Here is a 6,966-nt window from a genome sequence, read left to right as displayed (position 1 = left end):
GACCGTTTAAGGAAAAATAACCTCAACTATTTTACCAGTGCGACCCACAGGTTACTTACTGAAGCGGTTAACATCAACATCTGAGATGACGGGTAACAGACTTCAGAAGGGCTAATTATGATATATATAGTTGATATACAATTAGAGTATTAAGCTTGTCCTAACTTATATTAAATTATAAAGTTATTAAACTTATATTAGACATATTATATATATATGATGTTATTTATCAAAGGCATTGAGCACTAAACAATGGAGATGACAATTGGAAATTCAACTAAAAGTAAGTGATAAGCAGAAGAAAACAGGGAACAGGGCCACACAGGCAAGTTAGCTGTAGTTGTGAGCAAATTACAATGATGCAAATATTTTTAATCCAACTATTTAGTTACAAATTCCTCAGCCTGGGAGTCATCAGCATTTGAATCAAGCAGGTCAGTTACTCAATCCGTTAACATCAGCTTCTGACATGAGGGGACAAATACCTGGATTGGGCTTGCCAGCCTAGGGCTATTGTTTCCTTGATTGCTGTTTTGCACTTCTCTGCGATGCACATGCAGGGCTACCCATCCCCCAACAATCTGCCAACGTAACAATTAGGCTGAGATCTCACGTAAACATCAGGTCACGTAAACAAACAGAGTGACTCAAATAAATGTATTAAAGAACCAGTAATGCCGAGCAATATACCAAAATATTCGGAACATTATACATTGAGCCTATCCTGCAAATATTAGTAGTCACTGTATGTCATGTCTGTGTCACAACAGTACGGATTAGAACAATATGTGGTACCATCAGTAATGCGATCTGGGCCCTTTAAGGCTGGCTCGCTCCAATTAGTGAGCGAGTGCTTTCAGGCAGAAATTTCAGGGTAAAAACGGCGAAATCGAAATTGGATCATACTGGCAATATTGCTCAGAATCGCTGTAGCTGTCCGATGGTATGCGGGGCATTGCCGTTGCTTACAGTGACTGACAAATAAGAAAGCAAACATTCTTTATTATCATCCTATGTATTTTAAATTACGATCTTCCACATTAATCAAGAGAGTGTAAAACGAACAATATTGCAGCTCCAATAGCTTATATTATAGTCACCCAAGAGTCACAACATGGTTTTGAAATGGCAAAGACAGACAGAAATTAATTGTATATGAGCAAGCAACATAAGGGATCTGTTGTTTGGGTAAATTATATTATAGTATACTATATATATGTGGTGTGGTGGCGAATTCGTGCAGAAATTTCAGGGTAAATACGGCGAAATCGAAATTGGATCATACTGCCAATATTGTGTAGCGGATATAAAGATCCGTGTAGTGTATGGACTAACTTTTGTGCGGAGTTGTCTCTTCTGTGTTCCCTGTGGTTCAAGCCTGAAAGGTGTTCGTCAGTTTTATGTGCATTGATATGCCTGTTCACAGTTGGCTGTGAGGCTCTCCGAAGCTGACAGTAAAGTCACTAACTCCCAGCCCGTGTCTGTTCTAATTAATCCATTCCGGTGTTCAAAAACACCACAAACTGGCGACGAGTCCGAACCTGCACGCAAACGAGAGTCCCCGGCTGCACTGACAGTTTTCGCGGAGACGGCGGAGCGAGGAAAACCAAGGTAAAAAGACGCCCGCGAGTACAAGCTAAGCTAACGGCTAAACGCGGAGGAACAGATGGCACACATAGGGAAAATAGAAGAGTTTGACGGCACAAATGAAGACTGGGAAGTATATATTGAGAGAGTTGAACTGTATTTCACAGCAAATGACGTGGAGGAGGAAAATAATGTCCCCACACTTCTTAGCCTCATAGGCGCTAAGACGTATAACCTGCTCAGAAACTTGCTTACCCCCGAAAAGCCTGGCACGAAGACGTTCCAAAGCATTGTAAACACGTTAAAAAACCACCTGAACCCAAAACCCCTAGTGATTGCGGAGAGATTCCGTTTTCACAACAGGAACCAGTACAAACACGAAAGCATCACTGAGTATATTGCTGAGCTGCGCAAACTGACTCAGTTCTGTGAATTTGGAACAGGACTTTCTGATGCATTGCGTGACAGACTGGTTTGTGGCATGCATTGTGGAAGCACACAAAAAAGACTCTTGTCAGAAAAGGATCTTACTCTAGAAAGAGCATTAGCTACTGCAGTGTCTATGGAGACCGCTGCCAAAGATGCCTTGGAGCTACAAAAAAGGGCTGTGGATAATGGGCTACATAAAATGTCAATGAATGATGCCAAAGGATATAAACAGAAGTGCTACAGGTGTGGCAAAACATCACACAATGCTAATGATTGCTGGTTTAAGGACAAAAACTGCAGAAGGTGTAATAGACCTGGACATATTGAGCGGGTGTGCAAACAGAAATCCACCAGTAAGCAAGCACATGAAAAAGATAAAAGAACAAAACGCAGGGACAAACATATACATAATGTGACTGAAGATGAAGGTGAATCAACTTCAGAGTCTGATACTAATGGACTGGGCTGTTTAAGGTTGCATAGTGTAACTGAGAGTGAAGTTAGAAAAACTATCTGGGTTACACCAGATGTGTCTGGTGTGAGATTAAAGATGGAGCTAGATACCGGGTCAGCTTTATCAGTCATTTCATATGCTGACTACAAGAGGCTGCTCCCCAACCTACCATTGTTAAAAACATCTGTGCACCTAAAAACCTACACTGGTCAAAAGGTGTGCCCAAAGGGTAAACTTAAGGTGACAGTGACATACGAAGGGAAAACACTGCAGTTGATGCTGTATGTGCTAGGGAAGGGTGGACCACCACTGCTCGGACGTGAGTGGCTAAGAAAGATTAAACTGGACTGGTACACCATTAAGGCCTTAAAATGGTCGCAAACAGAAAACGACAGTCCCCATAGAACCACACAAAAACTGTCACAGCTACTTAATGCCCATGAGAAGGTGTTTGCAGAGGGCATAGGCAGGCTAAAAGGAATAAAAGCAAAAATCGAGCTGAATGGAAATGCATTGCCTAAATTCCACAAAGCTCGTCCCCTCCCATACGCACTGTGTCCAAAGGTGGAGGCCGAACTTCAAAGCTTGGTAGCATCTGGTATCCTATCAAACGTGGAACACAGTGATTGGGCAACGCCTATTGTCCCTGTGCTTAAGAAGGGAAAGGCTGAATCGGTTCGTATATGCGGAGATTTCAAAGTGAGCATCAATCCTATGCTGCGTACTGTGCAGTACCCACTGCCACGTATTGAGGACATTTTTGCTACATTGGCAGGTGGTGAGAAATTCTCAAAGGTTGACTTAGCACAAGCTTACCTGCAAATGGAGGTGGAGGAGTCAAGCCGAAAACTTCTCACCATCAACACCCATAAAGGCCTTTTCCAATACAATAGACTTGTATTTGGCATTGCATCAGCCCCCGCACTCTGGCAGAGAGCGATGGATCAAGTGCTGCAAGATATTCCGGGTACACAGTGTTACCTCGATGACATCATTGTGACCGGCAAAAATGACGAACATCTAACTAACCTCAATAAGGTACTTACCAGGCTGAGTGAGTATGGCCTGCGTGCTAAGAGAAGCAAGTGTGAATTTTTCAAGAGTGAAATCTCATACTGTGGACATGTTATTGATAAGCTGGGCTTACACAAATCTCAAGAAAAGGTCGAAGCAGTGCTCCAGGCACCTAAACCGGAGAACGTGTCACAGCTCAGGTCCTATTTAGGCCTTGTGAATTACTACCATAAGTTTCTCCCAGACCTAGCCACTGTGTTGTACCCACTTAGCACACTGCTGCGAACTGGAGTACAATGGAAGTGGTCAAAGGAATGTGACAGGGCATTCCTAGAAACAAAGAGACTAATGACTTCAGATAAACTACTCACTCACTACGACCCATCAAGACCCATCAGACTGGCATGTGACGCTAGGCCATATGGGATTGGCTGTGTCTTGTCACACATTATGGAAGATGGATCGGAACAACCAGTGGCGTTTGCCTCAAGGTCACTGACGAGCGCTGAACGCAATTATGCTCAAATTGACCGTGAGGCCCTCAGCATAGTATGGGGTGTCAAAAAGTTTCACCATTACCTATATGGACAAACATTTACGATTGTGACTGACCATCAACCCCTGGTGTCAATTTTTAATCCCCAGAAGGGAATCTCAGTGATGACAGCTGCACGGTTGCAGCGATGGTTGCAGCAGTAAAGTCACTAACTCCCAGCCCGTGTCTGTTCTAATTAATCCATTCCGGTGTTCAAAAACACCACAGATCCGTAGTTTTTATTTTAAAGTTTTCCTGCTAGTCTCTGGGCTCGGTGGATCATGCGGTCATGCCTTAGCCTATCCAATGAGTAGCGTTGCTGGGCGAGTCTCTGGTAGTGAGGGGAGCGGTAAAAAAAAAAGGTCGGTTGGGCGAAGTGGAAGCAGAGTCGCGTGAAGTTTTTTTTACAAGGAATCGCGGCTAGTATAGTTGGAGCCCGGCTTCGTTTTGGCAGGACGAAAGTCTGTTGTTTTTTTTCTTTGTGTTGGAGTTGGGGATTATTGGGGCTGCGCCATCCCAAGCGGAGAGCGTGGTGAGCAGCCTGGTGTGCATACGCCGGACGCCATCTCGGTCTGCAGCGGAAGACAGAGACGCGGAGGGTCTGTTTGAGTGGTGTCGACGACAGCGGGTATGACGAGTGGCATCTTCGGGAGTCTAAGTCGTGTCCTGGCATCCGGTGGAACTGAAGGAGCTGGGGAATATCGTGGAGGAGGGCACCTGGATTAGCGGTGTTAAAGTGGAGGCAGCGCGCGCCGGTTTTGAGATCCAGGGCCCCGGAGCTGTGTTACACGGGCGTATACTCGGGCGATTTCGACCTCGGATGCAGCGCGAGTGAGTGACCCTGCCATACAGAGGCCTCCCCCTACAACTCATCTCGACCCATTCCGTCGTTGACTGGTAAACCTGCTCCTTTTGTTCACTCTCCTCAATCGGGTGAAGGTCTCGGCAAAGTTGCAGATCTGGACAATTGTATGCATAAGTGTGTGTTGGATGTAATTAAGCGCAGTCGAAGTGTTTGTTTAATGTCATTTACGCACTGTATTTTGAATAGGTGAATGACGATTGGTATTGTGCTATGCTTTGCTGTGTAACCCTGAGATGTTTTCTTTCTTTTTTTTCCCTTTTGAGTTAAATCTGTCTTTTTCTGTTATTGATGACAACGGGACAAATTGGTGAATTGCTAAAAAAGGGGATGTTTGAATTATTCAATTTCCTCTGCATCATCGGGGTCTAATTCAGCTCTGTGGCCTGAAGTATTTTCTTTCATGCCGTCCGTTTTATACTGAGGGGGTTCAGTCTTGAAACGGCAGCTGGCAGGAGGAAGTGACGTCACAGGCACCCGCCAAGGCAGGTAGCGGCAGCTGCCACTAAGGAGCTGAGAACTGGCAGCTGCCACTTCTGTCCGTCGCTAGTGGCGCTTAACAGTGGCAGGTTCCGTTCGAATACAGTGCCTGCCGAGGTACAGAGACAGCCACCGCCGCTCGTGGAAGTAAACCCGAGATGCTGTGCACGGCTACGATAAACTGGGATACGGAAATAAATTGAGGACTTGTTTAATCTTTGTATGACTACGAATTATATTATTGTTGCTGACTGTACATCTCTTTAAGATAATATTTGAGAAAGCAATGATTGTACTGTTTATTTATTATATTTATTCATTTTACAATGTAATATTTCTTATTACGTTGAAACATCTCTAGTTACTATTGTTATTTGGTATGTAAATTATTTAATTTCCTCAACTTGTATAGCTAAGGAAGCTTTTTATAAAATTACGTTAAAATTCCTGCATTTAGTTGTACTATTTATAATTATAATATTCACAAAATGAGCTGGTCAAACTCTGAACCAGACTTAACCAGATCCGTCCCAAATGTGGGCTAGATTCGAAGCGGAGCTGCGCCGGATCCTGCCCAGAAGTGAGCCGTATCAGCATTCATGCCATGTACTGGGCCAGAAAAGAAAAAATGGATCCGTGGCGGTATTGGCCCGTTGTGCAAAAGGACACCGGCCTAGTTATGTAGAGCGGATCTGGCCCTGATCTATCCGGACCAAGTGTTTTTTGATATCTGGGATGCATTCATTGTAAGTAATGTGCTTAGCCCGGTGAAATTCAAAAACAGAAAAAATAGTTTTTTCACCAGTCAGATATTGATGTGGTGGACCTCTGATGCAAATAATGATTTTGTCTATGATGTTTTACAACAACATTGCTTGAACAATTTAAATTGTGTAAATCGTAATATGCAAGTCGCTTATTTGTATTTATTCTATTTTGTTTGACCAGAATTTGTCATACAATTGAATTGTATAAAGTTGAATAAATTACCCAAATATATTCTTTCAGTGTAGCTGGGAGCAGAATTTGCACATAATTACACAGCACACAAGGAGCTGAACCGCTGGGAAACGGGTGAAGTTCTTGTCCATAAAGACCTTGTAGTTCTGATGTTCTAGAACATCACCTAATACTCGAAATTCGCAGAGGCTGCAATATATGTGTTGTACTGTAATTCATGCAAGCGAGTTTTCTGTGGTAGCCTATGGGCTGTGTTTAATTTACAGAAATAAAAATACAGGGCTTTAAGAAGAACAAAATGAAAAACAGGAGACCACTCAGTGAAATACTCCAAATATCAGCACTGTTATGGTGCGGAACGCTGGACCAATATACGGTTGTTTTGTGTTATATCTGAACTGTTATATTTTATTTGGAAATTTAGCTACATTTATGTTCACATTATGTTACAAAATTTATACATTATATTTTTCTTAAGTTAGCACTAAAATGCCTGACATATGTAACATTTCTTTTGCTATTTCCACGAATTTGCGGGGTTAATAATTAGTCAGGTTCTAAGGCCAAAGCTGAAGCCGTGACTTTGCGGGGAATACGCAGTATAATGTATGTTCTGGTCAGGGGCGTCGCACCCGTGGGGGATGT

The sequence above is a fragment of the Paramormyrops kingsleyae genome, chromosome 25 (assembly GCF_048594095.1).
Source record: "Paramormyrops kingsleyae isolate MSU_618 chromosome 25, PKINGS_0.4, whole genome shotgun sequence".
In the NCBI taxonomy this organism is placed as follows: Eukaryota; Metazoa; Chordata; class Actinopteri; order Osteoglossiformes; family Mormyridae; genus Paramormyrops; species Paramormyrops kingsleyae.
Note: the sequence above shows the minus strand (reverse complement) of the source record.